At 33.3% G+C, this 16,832-nt stretch overlaps 1 pseudogene; it reads left to right on the top strand.

Moving 5' to 3' along the window:
- Positions 1 to 7,437, top strand: part of LOC134369262 (protein maelstrom homolog) — a 60,043-nt pseudogene extending 52,606 nt beyond the window's left edge.
- The last annotated feature ends 9,395 nt before the right edge of the window (positions 7,438 to 16,832 follow it).

Here is a 16,832-nt window from a genome sequence, read left to right as displayed (position 1 = left end):
ACTACTTAACCTCAATATTTACTATGAAGCTATAATAATCATGACAATGTGGGATTAGAGGAAGAACAGACAAATCCCACTCCAGAATACTAGAAAAAGCAACTACTCTACCAGATGACTAAACACCAATGCAAAGATGCTAGAAATATGAAAACAAAACAAAACAAACAAACAAACAAACAAACAAAAAACACAAAAAAAAATTATGACACCACCAAAGGAATATAATAATTCTCAGATACCAGATACTATGGAATAGAAAGTCCTTGAAATGACTGAAAAGTAATTTCGAGCAAAAATCCTAAGGAAACTCAATGAGATACAAGAAGACTCAGATGACACAATGAAATGAGAAAAAGTATCCAGAACCTGAAGGAGGAAATGTACAAAGAAATTAATGCCCTGAAAAATAATGTAGCAGAGCTTGAGGAGCTGAAGGATTCATTCAACAAAATAAAAAACACAATAGAGAGCTTAAGCAATGGGTTAGAACAAGCAGAATTTCTGACTTTGGAGATGGCCTTTTTGAAGTAACCCTGGTGGATAAAAAAATGAAAGAAAAATTTTAAAAATGAAGAAAATCTAAGAGAGATAGCCGACAACATTTTGCACACAAATATCTGAATCATGGACTTTCCAGAAGGGGAGGAAAAAGGAAAAGACATTGAAAACCTATTCAACAAACTAATAACTGAAAATTTCCCAGGTATAGGGAGAGATACAGACCTTCAGATCCAGGAGACTCAAAGGTCCCCAAACAGATTCAACCCAAGAAGGTTCTCTCCTAGACACATTATAGTCAAATTGGCAAAGCTCAAAGACAAAGAGATAATCTTAAAAGCTGCAAGAGAAAAGCCTCAAGTCACCTATAAGGGAGCCCCTGTCAGACTAACATCAGACTTTTCATCAGAAATCCTAAAGGCCAGAGGAGAATGGTATGATTATTCAAAAATAATAATGTGGCCAGCCCTACAAGAAATCCTCAAGGGAGTACTGCACCTGGTGTCTGAAAAACAATTGTCACTAACATGAATACACAAGAAAGAACAAAACCCACCATTAAAACACAAATGCAAACGATAAAGAGAAAAGAACTTTGTCTAACTACCTCAAGAAACTAACACACACAGAAGAGAAACAATAAAACACAAAGAAAGAAAAACAAGATAATTAAAACATCCAAATGAAAATTATTAAAATGCCAGGAGTAAATCAACAACTTTCAATATTAACTCCTAATGTAAAAGGATTAAATTCCCCACTTAAAAGACACAGACTGATTGGATTAAAAAGATAGACCCAACAATATGCCATGTTCAGGAGACTCATTTCACCTCTAAAGACATACACATACTGAGTGAAAGGATGGAAAATGATATACCATGCAAATAGAAATCAATAACTAGCAGGAGAAGCTATTCATGTATCAGATAAAATAGACTTTAAACCAATAACTCCAAAAAGAGACAAAGAAGGTCACTATATAATAATAAAGGGATCTATCCAGCAAGAAGTCATAACAATCATAATTATATATGCACCCAGCACGAGAGCAGGCAGATATATCAAGCAAACACTATTACACCTAAAGAAAGTGATAAACCCAAATACCATAATAGTAGGGGACTTAACACTCCTCTCTCAACATTGGACAGATCATCTAGGTAAAAAATCAAAAGAGAAACACAAGATTTAAACAACACTTTTCACCAATTGGACTTGGCAGGAATCTACAGAGCATTTCATCTGACAACCACAGAATAAACATTCCTCTCATCAGCACATGGAACATTTTCCAAGATAAACCACATTTAGGTCACAAATCAAGTCTCAACAAATTTTTTAAAAATTGAAATTATTTCATACATTTTTTCACACCACAATGAATTAAAACTAAAAATAAATAACAAATGAAACTCTGGAAACTGTACAAATACTTGGGAATTAAACAACATTCTACTGGATGGCATATGGGTCCAGGAAGAAATTACACAGGAAATCAAAAAAACTTATTAAAATGAATTAAAATAAAAACACATTATACCAAAACCTGTGGGATACTGCAAAAGTAGTACTGAGAGAGATTTTTATTGCAATAAACACTTACATCAGAAGAATAGACATATTGCAAATAAACAGCCTAATTCTTCACCACAGAAAACTAGAAAAACAAGAACAATCCAACCCCAAAGTTAATAGATGGAAAGAAATAATTAAGATCAAAGCAGAACTAAATGAAATAGAAACCTAAAAAACAATACAAAAGATCAAAGAAACAAAAATTTTCTTTTTTGAGAAGATAAACAAAATAGACAAGCCATTAGCTAGGCTAACTTAAAATAGAAGACAGAAGACATGAATAATAAAAATTAGAAATGAAAAGAGGAGACATTACAACCATTACCACTGAAATACAAAGAATAAATACAGACTCTTATAAACAACTATATGCCAACAAATTTGAAAACCTGGAGAAATAGACAAGTTTCTGGACACATACAAATTACCAAAACTGAACCAAGAAGACATAGAAAATCTGAGAAGACCAATAACAATCAAAGAGATTGAAGCTGTACTCAGCAGTCTCCCAACAAAGAAAAGCCCAGGATTGGATGGCTTCACTACAAAATTCACTGCAAAATTGAAACTGCCCATTCTCCCTAACTCGTGCTATGAGGCAAACATCACCCTGATACCAAAACCAGACAAAGATGCAATAAAAAATGAAAATGACAGGTCAATATCTTTGGTGAATATAGATGCAAAAATCATCATTTATTAGCAATTGAATACAGCAACACTTCCAAAAAATTATACACCAAGATCAAATGGGATTCATCCCTGGGATGCTTGGATAGTTTAACATATGTAAGTCAATAAACGTGATACACCACATCAACAATATCAAAGGCAAACACCATATGATTATCTCAGTGGATGCTGAAAAAGCATTTGAAAAAATTCAACATCTCTTCGTGATAAAGGTTCTCAACTAATTAGGTATAGAAGGAGAGCATCTCAATACAATTAAAGCCATAGATGACAAACCCACCACTGATATGATCTTCAATGGGGAAAAGTTGAAAGCTTTTCCCTTAAGAATTTGAACAAGACAAGGATGCCCACTCTCTCCACTCCTGTTCAACAAAGTATTGGAAGTACTAGCCAGAGCAATCAGGGAAGAGAAAGAAATAAAGGGCATCTAGATTGGAAAATATGAAGTCAAATTGTTCCTATTTGCAGATGACATGAGCCTATATATGGAGAAGCCTAAAGACTCTACAAAAAAACAAAACAAACAAACAAATAAACAAAAACTTCCTAGAGCCAATAAATGATTTCAGCAAAGTTTCAGGATACAAGATCAACACAAAAAAATCAGTAGCATTTTTATACTCCCACAATGAACTAGCTGAAAAAGAAATCAAGAAACCTAGCTGATTTACAATAGTCACCCCCAAAATAAAATGCCTAGGAATAAAGTTAACCATGGATGTGAAAGATCTCTACTATGAAAACTACACATCGCTATTGAGAGAAATTAAAGAGGACACATGAAGATGGAAAAATATCCCATGCTCTTGGATTGGAAGAATTAACATGGTGAAAATGTCCATACTACCCAAAGTGATCTACAGATTTAACACAATCCCCATTAAAATACCAATGACATTAGTCATAGAAATGGAAAAAAACAATCTTAACATTTATATGGATCAACAAAAGGTCCTGAATAGCCAAAGCAATCCTGAGCAAAGATAAATAAATAAATAAAGCCAGAGGCATAACACTACCTGACTTCAAATTATACTACAAATCTATAGTAACCAAAACAGCATGGTACTGGCATAAAAACAGACACACAGACCAATGGAACAGAATAAAGAATGCAGAAATCAGCTCATATACTTACATCCATCTGATCTTTGACAAAGGCACCAAGAACAAATAATGGGGAAAAGACTGCTCCTTTGATAAATAGTGCTGGGAAAATTGGACATCCATGTGCAAAAGAATGAAACTAGACTTGTACCTTTTTCCATATACCAAAATCAACTCAATGTGGAGGATACTAACATTAATAAGCACATGTATTTCACAGGGCCTAACTTATAGCTTAGTAGGACCACAGTCCTTAGATATTAGAAGAGCCAAAGCCCTTAGCATAGGTTGTAGCTTAGTGAGGCCATGGTCCTGTAGTTTTAGCAGGGCCAAAGACCTGTATTTTAAGGAATAGCCTAACTTTTTAGAATTGCACATAGAAATGCTAAGCTTGGGAAAAACAGAAAACTTTCCCAGGACTAAAGTCTCTGTTGTAGATAAAAAAAATTGTAACACAGCAAAAATGCTTGCTTTAAGGACAGTCATCCTTGGTGCAGCTAAACCTAATGATGAGAAAGTATGTGAGCTAAAGGCTTCAAGGTTGATGGTTGGAGAATGTTCCTCATCTCACCTTCAGCTGTTTCTTTAAGTTTCTTGGAGAACTAAGTGTTGCTATGATGATTATCTCATGGTTCTTTTTATAACCACCTGTGTTCTTTCTCTGTAACTTTCTTGCTTGGACAATAAAAACTGAGAGAAAACCTGATTCAGCATTATTCCTAGGAAACCTTCTCTTTTGAAGGAATTGCTCCTGGAATTAACCCATTTCAGGCCTCTCACTGCTCTGGAGAAATTGGCTTTGAGTAACCCTTTGCATCTCCATCACCTTGGGAGAGGAGACAGCTCAAAAGGGATTAAAGAATTAAATATACATCCTGAAACTATAAAACTCCCCAAAGAAAACATAGGTGAAACATTTCAGGAAGTAGGAATAGGATCAGACTTTATGAATATGAACCCAAAAGTACAGACAACAAAAGGAAAAATAAACAAATGGAATTATTCAAACTACAAAGCTTCTGCACAGCAAAACAATTAACAGAGTGAAAAGACGACTAACATAGTGGGAGAAAATACTTGCAAAATATGTATCCAACAAAAGATAAAGATCCAGAATATACAAGGAACTCACACAACTTAGTGAAAAAAATCAAGCAAAGTGATTAAAAAAAAAAATGAGCAAAGAAACTAAATAGGCATTTCTCAAAGGAAGGTATAAGAATGGCCAACAGACACATGAAAAAATGCTCAACATCACTTGGCATCCAGGAAATGCAAATTGAAACAACACTGAGATAAGATCTCAGTCCAGTTTGACTGGCTGTCATCAAAAAGACTGAGAATAACAAGTGCTGGTGAGGAGGCAGAGAAAGGGGAACACTCTTACACTGTTGGTGGGACTATGAAATGGTGCAGCCATTTTGGAAAATGGTATAGAGGTTCCCCAAACTACAGACAGAACTGCCACATACCCAGCTTTCCCCCTGCTGGGTATATACCGAAAAGAATGGCAATCATCATGCAGAAGGGACACCTGTATTCCCATGTTTATTGCAGCTCTATTTACAACAGCCAAGAGTTGGAACCAGCCTAAATGCCCATCATCAGACAGGTGGGTAAGGAGAAAGTGGCATATAGACACAGTGGAATACTACTCTGCTATAAAAAAGAATGAAATTCTGCCATTCACAGCAATATGGATGAATTCAGAGAAAATTATGTTAAGTGAAATAAGCCAGGCACAGAAAGAGAAATGTCACATCTTCTCACTTATATGTGGGAGCTAATAAAAAATAAACAAACAAATAAATAAGTAGACAAACAAACAAAAAAGATACAACAATCACAATAATTCATTGAACTTTTTGTGAGAAGAGAAGAGAACTGAGTTTGCTGGGGTGGGAAAGGGGCAAAGGAAGAAGGGAATGGGAGGAATTGGTAAAGGTCCACAAAAATTGATTACATTGTATAGTGATAAATAAAAAATAAATATAAATGAATAAATAATAGACAAATAGGTCAAAGGAACAGACTAGGGAGCTTACAAATATGAGGGTACTTCAAAAAGTTCATGCAAAGATTCATATATCTTTCAATTCTATGTTTTTCATGAATTTCTTGAAGTTCTCTCATAGACCCAAACTGCTAACAGGTCTTGTTGTGTATCTATTGAGAAATTAAAATTTTTTTCTTGGATAGAACCATCACAGCTCATCTGATTATTCCTATTTGAGAATGTTTTTCATTAGATGTTAAGAAAATTTGAAAAATTGACTTAGCTTCTTTTGGGAAGCTATTGCCTATTTTGATCACTGAAGAAAGCAATGATGAAAGTTGTTAGGAAAAAGAAGACTTTATTAATTTCAACAATGTGTTTGTAATAGAGAAAATATCATCTATCCTTAACAAATACACAGAATGGCTCAAGAGGGGAGGGCTGCCTAGGGAAAGGCAGAAGAAGCAGAAGGTTTCAGAGAAGCAGAAACCTGTTTCCACACAACTGAGGAGACCTGGCATGCTTGTAACAAAGCAGAATGTTACATTCCCAGATATGTCAGTTTGTCTAGAAAAAGTGATCAAGTTCTCTGTGGAGGTATATTTTTTAAAAATTTTTTGCCCATGGTTAGCCATGGTAAGCTACCTCCTCATCATGAACAGCACATCGTCCTTTGCGAAATTGGCTGTGTTAAATATTCTTTCCAAGAATGTATTATGGCAGATTTCCACAGTTTTATAAATCCTGGTGAAATTCCATGAGGATTTCACTTTCATTGTGACTAAAGTCACAAGACTGCTATTTCAAACTTTGAATCTGGGCATGACCAAGCAACTGTGTTACAAAACATTTATGTATTTATTCATCCAAATCCAGGGAAGTAACCACCTTTCTACTTCAAGTCTGATGATTGAGCCAGAGTCAACAGGTGTTTGAAGCGTATGATGGGGAAGGCATAAGAAATCAGGCAAAATATGGAACTTCTCACTGTAGAGGACCTTGCAGTGGGGATCTAGCATCAAAAATTTCTCAAGGAGCCCTCTAAGACCTGGGTTCAAAGTGTCCTAGGTGGGGCCATGTGGGATATTCTAGCAACACAAAGTACAAATGGCATGAGGAAAATTATGTCCTCGGCTGTTCTTTAACTATTTGCAAGAAGAGTGCATACTGCATCAGTAATTCTCTGGCCACTCTCTTTGGAATCCAGCTCACAGAGTCTCATGTACCACTACGAGATTTTGAGGGCAGTAGTAGGTAGTGTGACACCAAAAATTGTTCTATTGGATACAGGGTATTACCAGTAGTTAAGGGTTGAGGGTCCAGGCTTCTCTCATTTCAACTCTAATAGTCAGGAACAAAGATCAAACATACCTACTGATGATTACCCATCTGGAGTGAAAACTTCTAGCCCAAACAGAAGCATTTGGGGAAGAAGGATTATCTGCTTAGAAGAGAGCACGTCCAATTCCTTGAGCAATATCCACAAATTCTCCAACTGTGAGACTTCACTTTCACCTTACACGTCCCTTATCTTAATTAACAATGGTACATTTTTTTGAATTTCTGGAAAAATAACAGGCCCAATTTCCCTTCTTACTACAGTCATATTATTCCAGTAGGCCTGACTTAATCACATGAATTCTTTAAAAGCAGAGAGTTTTCACTGGCTGTCAGCAGAAGAGATGGAGAGTTTCAAAGCATGAGAGGGATTCAGTGTGAGGGAGGTTCTGTATTCCTGAGATGTAGGGAGACTGAGAGCAGCCTTTCAGAGCTGAGAGAAGTTCCTGGCTGATAGCCATAAAAAAAATGGGGACTTATTCTACTACTATAAGGAACTGAACTATGCCAATAACAGGAATAAGCTTGGAAGAGAACCCTTAGTTTCAGATGAGAACACAGATGGTTGACACCTTGATTTTATCCCTGTGAGCCCCTGAGTAGAGAAACCAGCCATGTAATCCTAAATCTCTGACCTACAAAACTGTAAGATTATAAATGGATGCTGTTTTAAGCCAATAATCTTGTGGTAGTTTGTTACACACCAAGAGAAAGCTAATACTAGTAGTTACTCTATGGGCTGGAAGTTTAAGAGATTCATAGGGATAGTCTGGCAAAGAGATTGTGCTAAGTAAAAATGAGTGGATATGGAAAGTTTTAATGTAGGAATATTTATTAAACTGATAACAACATAAATCATTAACTTATCAGTCCATCTTCACTGGGAAATCTGAATGAAGATAAGCTTTCTGAAATAACAAATACATGTAAGATTAATGTCAATATCTAGTAATAATAAATGTGTAGAAATACTGAAGCACACAGTGCTTTCATAGGAACCAATTTTAAAACGATTTGTATTTCTAGCTGCTTTATATTGGTTTTGGTGGTAGGTCTATAACAAGAGGCATTTTCAGAAGCCAAAACGAACTCTGCTAATGATATATATACATAAAGTATGTTGATTTTTAAAAGAAGTGTAACTATCCAGGTACATTTAAAAAGTCATAATATAAACATATGATTTCAAGAAAGAAATATTACTCTGGTAGAAATTTTACTTTCTGTATTATAAGACACCAGAATGTTGTGGCGAAGTAATGAAAGAATGAGGGGTTTGTCTTATATTTGCTTTATTAGATAGATAGGAGCAGTGGTAAAACACTGAATGTAAACAGAGATATATGGTTTCATTGTCTTGTTTCTGACTTCCCGTAGGAATGTTTCTAAGTTTCACCATTCTCTAGCAGGATTGCTGTGGGTTTCTGTTAGACAAACTTTAACAGGTTAAGAAAGCTCCTTTTTCTCCCTAGATTCCTAATAAAAATATTTATCTCTTCTTTATTTCCTGAAAGAATGTTTAATAGCTAAGAATTTTCTTTCCTTCAAAGGACTTGCAAAAATTACTCAGAAAGCTCTTTGTTCCTAGAGTCTTTTTGTGGGGAATTTTAAATTACCAACTAAATCTATTAATATTTATATTAATACTTCCTATTTACTTGTGAGTCAATTTTGTTTATATTTTTTAGAAAAATATCTATTATATGTAAGTTTTCAAATTTATATGTACAGAATTGTTTAAAGTGCTTTCTTATTTTTAAAACTAGTTTGGGGTACTTTTGATTTTAGCTTCTAAATGTAAGAAGCTGGAAAATCATCACTTTTGTCCTTACAACAAGAAGGATGAACAAACTAAGGATCAATGAATTTTTTTGGACCCACAAAAGAATTGAAGTTTCTTTTTCAAACTGAAAGAGAAAGAAAAAAAATAATAATAGTGAAAAAACAAAAACAAAAACAGAACACAATATCCAAGCACTGTAAGACAATTTAAAAGGTGTAACATGTATATAGGGGAAGTCAGAAGGAAATCAGAAGAAGAAAATAAAACAGAAGATATATTTGAAATAATTTCTGAAAACTTTTCAGAATTAATGACAGACACTAAACCACAGGTCTAGGAAGCTCAGAGAACTCCAAGCAAGTTAAATACCAGAAGTCTACTCCTGGGCACTTTATATTCAAACTCAAAAAAATCAAAGAGGAGACGAAATTTTGAAAGAAGTCAGAAATAAAAAAATAAGAATTGCATCACACTTCTCTTCAAAAACAATGCAAGCAGAATAAAGTGAAATATTTAATGTATTAAAAGAAAAATATCCCATCACTTAGAACTCTATATCCAGTGAAACTGTTCTTCAAAAGAGACAGAACAATAAAGACTTTCTTTGATAAACTAAAAACTGAGGGGATTCATTGCCAGCAAACTTGCCAGGCAAGAAATGTTAAAAATTTGTGTGTGTGTGTGTGTGTGTGTGTGTGTGTGTGTGTGTGTGTGTGTATACACACACACACATATTTTTTTTCTGGTGACTGGCTGGTGTGGGGAACCGAACCCTTGACTTGGTGTTATAAGGCTGTGCCTTAACCATGTGGGCTACCTGGCCAGCCTCCCAAATATTTTTATGGAGAGAAGGGAAATGGTACAGTTCAGAAATTCAGATTTCATGAAGAAATAAAAAGTGTCAGTGAAGGAATAAAGATGAAATGCATCTTTTATTTTTCTTATTTTTAATTGTTCCAATATATAATTGTTTAAAACATTAATAATACCAATTTATTTTGTTATGATAACAAATGCATACCTGGAACAAATGACTACAATGTTATAAAGAAAAGGAGAGAGGAATTGAGAATACTATAAGGTAACAGTATTAGTCATAAAGTGATAGTATTATTTGAAAGTGGATTTGGATTACTTTTATGTGTATATTGAAAACTCTAGGACAACAGCAATTTTTTTTTTAAAGTAAAATTGACATGCTAAGAAGAGAAAGTGAAATAATATAAAATGCTCAATTAAAGCCACAGGAGGCAGGAAAAGAAAGGAAAAAAAAAAAGACACGAAGAATAAATGCAAAAAATAGAAAACAGCTACAAACTTGGCAGATATTAATCCAACTATATCAGTAATCACTTTAAATGTGAATTATCTAAATACACCAAAGTGAGTTAAAATCTCTCTTTCAGTAATTGATAGACCAACCAAGTAGGAAATCAGTAAGGGTATATCAGAACTGAGTAGCACCATTAATCAACTGAATCTAATTGACATTTATAGAATGCTTCATCCAACAATAGCAGAATACACTTTCTTCTCAAGCACACTTGTAACCATCACCAAAATAAACCACATTCTGTGCCATAAAACACATTTTAACACATTTTTTTGAAAATAGAAAAGTATGTTCTTAGGCCACTATGGAATTAAACTAGAAATCAATTGAATTATATTACAATACATTACACTACACTACATTACATTAAATAATATATGGCTCAAAAAAGTCTTAAGGCAAATTAAGAAAATATTTTGAACTTAATGAAAATGAAAATACAGCTTATCAAAATTCGTGTAATGCAGCAAAAGCAGTACTTGAAGGGAAATTTATAGCTTTGAATGCATAAATTAGTAAAGAAGAAATATCTAATATCAATAATCTAAGCTTCTACCTTACAAAATTAGAGAAAAAAGTGCAATTTAAGCTTAAAGCAAGCAGAATGAAATAAATAAAAAGTAGAGCAGAAATCAATGAACTTGAAAACAGGAAATCAACACAGAAAATTAATGTAACCAAAAGACAGTTCCTTGAAAGAAATCGGTAGAATTGCAACCTCCAGCCAGGCTAACCAAGAAAAAGAGAAAAGAAATAAATTAATGATATTAGAATTTAAAAAGTGGGATCAATGCTAGATCCCATGGTTTTAAAGAATAACAAAGGAATTTTATGAAGACTTATGCAAACAAATTTAATTACTTAGTTGTAATGGATCAATTACTTGAAACACAAACTACCAAAACTTGCACAAGGAGAAATAAATATTCCTAATAGGCCTATAACCGTTAAAGCAGTTGACACAATAATTCATAATCTTCCAGAAAAGGACGCACCATGCCCGGATGGTTTCAATGTGAATTCTATCAAACATTTAAGGAAGAAGTGCGAGGAATCCTCTATTTTCTCTTCCAGAAAATAGAATCAAAGGAAATACTTTATAACTAATTATATGAGGTCAGCATTACTTTAATATCAAAACCAGATAAAGAAATTATAAGAATAGAAAACTAATCTTACAGAGATAGATTAACAAACAAAAATTCTCAGGAAAATATTAAATCTGACAAGGTGAAAAAGTAATTATGTACTATAACAAAGTGTGATATATTCCAGGTATGCAAGGCAGGTTTTAAATTTCAAAATCAATTAAAATATTCCTCAATAAAACAGGCTAAAAGAGAAAAATTATATGATGGCATCAATTGATGCAGAAAACATTTGACACTCATTCATGATGAAATCTCTGACCAGACTAGGAATAGAGGGAAACCTACTATACTTGATTTTTTAAAAAAATCTACCAGAATCCTACAGTTTGCATAATACTTAATGGTGCAAAACCAAACACTTTCCCTCAAAGACCAGAACCAAAGTGAGGATGTCCATTTTCACCACTCATTTTCAACACTGGAATTTCTAGCAACTGTAATAAGACAGGAAAAGGAACACAAAATATTTCCTGAATTGGAAAAAGAAATAAAACTTTGTTAAAAGATGACATGATTGTCTATGTAGAAAACTCCCCCAGCCCTCAAATCTACAAAAGAAACAAGCAAACTTTTGGAACTAATTATAGCAAGGTCACATGATATGAGGTTAATAAGCAAAAGTCAATTGTCTTATATCAGCTATAACCAACTTGAATCTGAAACTTAAAATGCAATGCCATTTACATTAGAATAAAAATGAAATCATAGGTATAAATCTAAATAAATGTTTAAGGGATCTGTATACAGAAAATTATAAAACTGGAGAAAGAAATCAAAGATCTAACATCTAAGAAGACCAGGAGACACCTGCCATTGAAGAGACAGTTTGTTACAATTCCCAAGAGGAAGGCGCATGATAATACTAGTTGTCTCTAGCTTTTTATTTGTCCAGTACCTGGGGAGGGAAAATAGAGTCCCAGAGGGTAAGAGCGTATAAGGGAGGTGGTTAGGGTATGGGCTTTGGATTAATTGGTTAGTATATGAAAGACACACTTGCAGGCCAGTTCTTTACTATCTCTAGAAAATCAGTAGTCCTGGAAGGCTTTCCAAGGTCAGGAAGGGCCCGAGATATCAAATGTAAGAAATAAGGATAAAAAAAGGCATTATTAATACATGTGTGTATACATGGGTTAGTATGCTAACATGTATTTCTTTGCTCTGTCAGGTGAAAGAACCTAAAAGATATGATGCCCCAATAGAAACAAGCACACATAGCACTAAGACCACAGTTTCTAATCCTATTCTGCAATAAAAGGAATCAGAGATCTTTGGAGAAATGGCTTATTATAGGACTAGAGCAGGAAATATACAGGATGAGCCTGGAGCATTTTGAAGTGCCAAAAAGTAAGTACTCAAAAACAAACAAAAACAGAAGCCATGATGACAATATCTCAAAGAGATGCAGGAGCCAACTGAAAGAGATCCTAATGGCCAAAGCTGGAATAATGTTAGGGACAAAAACAATAAGGTACTATTGGATTATAACTCAAAGTATAAAATAAATATCTATGAATTCATACTGATATAAATAATAATTGAGTAAATTAATAAATAGAGTAGGAGAGATGTCTCCCATGGGAAAATAATGTCTCTGGTTTGCTCTCTGTATTCCTAAATTGATGACTTCATTTATTAATTTTCAGGCTTTCCTAATATTTTTAAAAACACGATTAAGGCATACATTTTCCTCTGAATAACATTAGCTGTATCCCACAAGATTTAATATAAAGAGTTTTTTTTCCCTTCAGCTCTAAACAGTTGTGTTCCATTTAGTTCATCAGTGTTTCAAATGTGTGTTTGATTCTCTAGATACAGGCTTTAAAAGAATAACTCTTTATGTATTCATTTAAATAATATTGGATATTTTCTATGTGCCAACTGTCCTAGGTCCCTGGGTTACATCGTGAAAAAAAAAAAAAAAAAAACAGGCAAATTTCTTTGATTTTATGAAGCTTATAATTTATAGCATATTAAGTGTCTTTTCTTATTGTTGATTTCCCATCTAATTGTAAGATAATGGAGTCTATATGATATTGACTTTTTAAAATTAAGTTGAAAATTCCTATGTAACCTATTTCCTGTTCAACTTTTTAATGGTTTTATATTACCTTGAAAAAAATGTGTATTTTCTGCTTCCTAGGTACAAGGCTCAATATGTGCTAACTATGTGGTTTCAAATCTTCTATTGGTTATAAACTGTTTTTGTCTGCTTGATCTAGAAGGGCCTGAGAAAGATGTATGTATACAATTTATCTCACAGTGCTATGGTGGATACTTTCAGAACCATAATCTGAGAGAAGAACTAAATGGGAAAGGAGAAAAAAGGAAATCGTGGTAAGAAATACTATCCAATGCTTACTAATGTGTTACTAAGATGGGTACTACTTCATGACAAACTTCAAAGAGAAACAGCTGGTGGCTCAATGTCTGCTTAGCACACGGGATTCCAGTGGAGCAAACATGCTTTAGAGTAGCCTGTGTGAGTGAGTGATATGGACTGAATTGTTTCCTCCTCCTAACCCCCAATGTGATTGTATATGGAGACAGAGAATTTAAAGATGTGATTATTTAACATAAGGTCACAAGGGTGAGGCTCTGATCTAATATGATTGCTATTTTTGTAAAAAGAAGAGACACTAAGGGTGCTTATACTTAAATCCACAAATTTCACATTTATATGTATATATGTGTGTGTATATATATATATATAATGAACTGTTGAGATTATCTAGTTTAATGCTAATTTTCAAAGTGAGAAAACTCAGTCCCACAGAGGTGATATTATTTACTTAATTTCTTGATACTAAGAGGTTTTCTTTTCTTTATCTAACTTGCTTAGCCTTGGAATTTGGTCCTTAACTCATTGTAAAATTAAAGGATTTTTCCCATTATCCCATGCTTATGCTCTATGACGACATATCAGTAAAAGATAACAGGAGACGTGGCATAGAGAAGCTGTATGGTTTTATATGACACATAAATTGAGCGATCGACTTTCGTTTCCCAAATATGGTATCTACTATAACAGAACTTGAATGGAATAAAGTGGTTTAAAAAAGTAAAGCTGTGATGTTGACTTGAAAGTTAGCCAATCACTTTCTTTCACTGAATTGTAAAAGGTCAGTTATTAGAGAGAAAAAGATGAGCTGAAGTTAGATTTAGTGTAGCAATGCTTTTGCTGGAATTGGATAACCAGGTTAATGAACTTGCCTTAATGGCTGTCTTTCATCATCTATTTTTCTAAGGTATATTAAATTCCAATATCTTTTAATTAAGAGAAAAAATATGATTATTTGAAAAAATGTAGGAAACAGAAGAAAAAGAATTATAAAGAAAATTATTGCAAATTAAAATAAGAAAAATATACCAAGTATTTTTTTAAGCATCCAGGTTAACAAAATTGTGATGCAATTTTGGGGATCTGATCTGTAATATGAAATTAATCAACAGCAAATAATGCATATTTGATGTTTGAGAATATAGCAGGAGCAAAATTACAAAAACCAGGCAGATTTTTTCTTTGTTGCCACTGCAAATAGAAGCAAACATTACTGTTTCCTGGTTTAATGCCCAGTGAATAGGTGATGCTTGGCAGTTCGGCCAGAATTGTTCATATGCAATCAGTAGGCACAATGTCTTATGTGACAGCTCTTCATTTAGTTTAATTTACTGTAACTCACATGTATTAATATCCCAGTAAGCTCCCTGGTGTCCCATTTCTGGCAGTGTGTGTGTCTCATTTTCTCTGTATGGGATTCCCTTGTGAAATATTTGGGAACTCTGTCATGGAAAGCATCAAGAAGAAAAGGATGTTGTTTAGAGGAGTAGGTTTTTTATATGGTTGACTAGATAATCTGCTACTCAAAATGTAATAAAAATATGTAGTTTGGATAAATTGTTACCATATTTATTGAAAAATGTATAATAGTACGTTGTGTCAAAAATAAGACCATGAAGTGATAGTAATACCATTTGCTTTCCTTACTATGTTTCATTCCTAGATTTCACAGATATTTTTTAACTTCATAGCAGTCCGAGTTGAGTATAAGAAATTCTATTTTCACTGTTATGAAGAAATAGATACTTCTTACTAAAAACAACTACGAATGTTTTATAAAGAATTGTCTGTTTGTTTACTTATTTATTCATTAGGATGGCTTGTGTTTTTTGTTCTATGAAATGAACTGTATTTTATTAATATTATTTATTTTTGATGCTCAGTGTATATCTGATTTGTTTAGTGGGACCGTCTTAAATCTAACCATGTCCTTTTGATTTGTCTTTGTCATTCTTTGATTACTTTATTATTGAAGACAGTGGAAGACATTGTAGACTCATTTGTTAATTTCCATATCCCAGGCCTGGAATCTGCTTTTCTTCAAAAAGCTCTGACAGATTTTAGTGGAAAATGGTATTTAGAAACCAAGATCAGGGTATTAGCTGTGCTTGTTGCTACCAGTGTCATTGCTTCTAGGCCTTCTTAGTGAACAGAGAAAGGGAATATGACATATATCATGTCACTTTCACATCTATGTGTTTATTTCTCTCTTTCTTAAAAACCATGAGTTCATATTGATATTTCAATGTCCCAAAAGTGAGAAACAGGGTTCTTACTATTTTCAGTATACTTACTCATTTGCTCAAGCCTAGAATACACAGAAAGTAGTTTTGAAATTGCTAACTCATATTACTACAAAAAAAGAAATTTGATGTTTGTTTACTGTTCTCTCTTTTGTTTAGGTAAAATATACAAAGTATAAAAAGCATAAATCTTAAGGCTTCAGTTCAATTAGTTTTGCCAAAAGCAACCACCCATGTAAGCCACATCCCTATTAATATACGGAATATTTTTTTACTTCAGAGAATTTTTTCATGCTCTTTTGAGTTCTTCTTTCATTCCAAGCTAATTTTCTATTTTTTTCTTTTTATTTTAGATATAAACATACCATAGTCTGTTTATCAATTCTCCTGTTGGTGAGCATTTGAATTATTTCTATTTTTTTGACTATTATGAACAAAGCTTCTACAATTATTCTTGTACAAAACTTTTTCTGAATATTTGTTTTCATTTCTCTTGGTTAAATACTTGAGTAGAATTGTTTGAAATATACAATAGGTGTGTATCCAATTTTACAACAGACTCACAAACTTTTGTTGTAATTAATTATTCCAATTTACATCCCCATCAATAACATATGAGCATTCCAGTTGTCCTACATCCTCATTTATATTTGGTGTTGTCAATCTTTTAAAATTATAATCATTCTGATTGGTAAGGTATGGAAACTTGTTTGTTTTTGTTTGTAACTTTTGTTTCTTTGATTTGCTAATAATACCAATTACATTTTT

Source organism: Cynocephalus volans, chromosome 1 (genome assembly GCF_027409185.1).
Source record: "Cynocephalus volans isolate mCynVol1 chromosome 1, mCynVol1.pri, whole genome shotgun sequence".
In the NCBI taxonomy this organism is placed as follows: domain Eukaryota; kingdom Metazoa; phylum Chordata; class Mammalia; order Dermoptera; family Cynocephalidae; genus Cynocephalus; species Cynocephalus volans.
The sequence above is the reverse complement of the archived record's forward strand: the minus strand, read 5'-3'. Positions and strand labels throughout refer to the sequence as shown.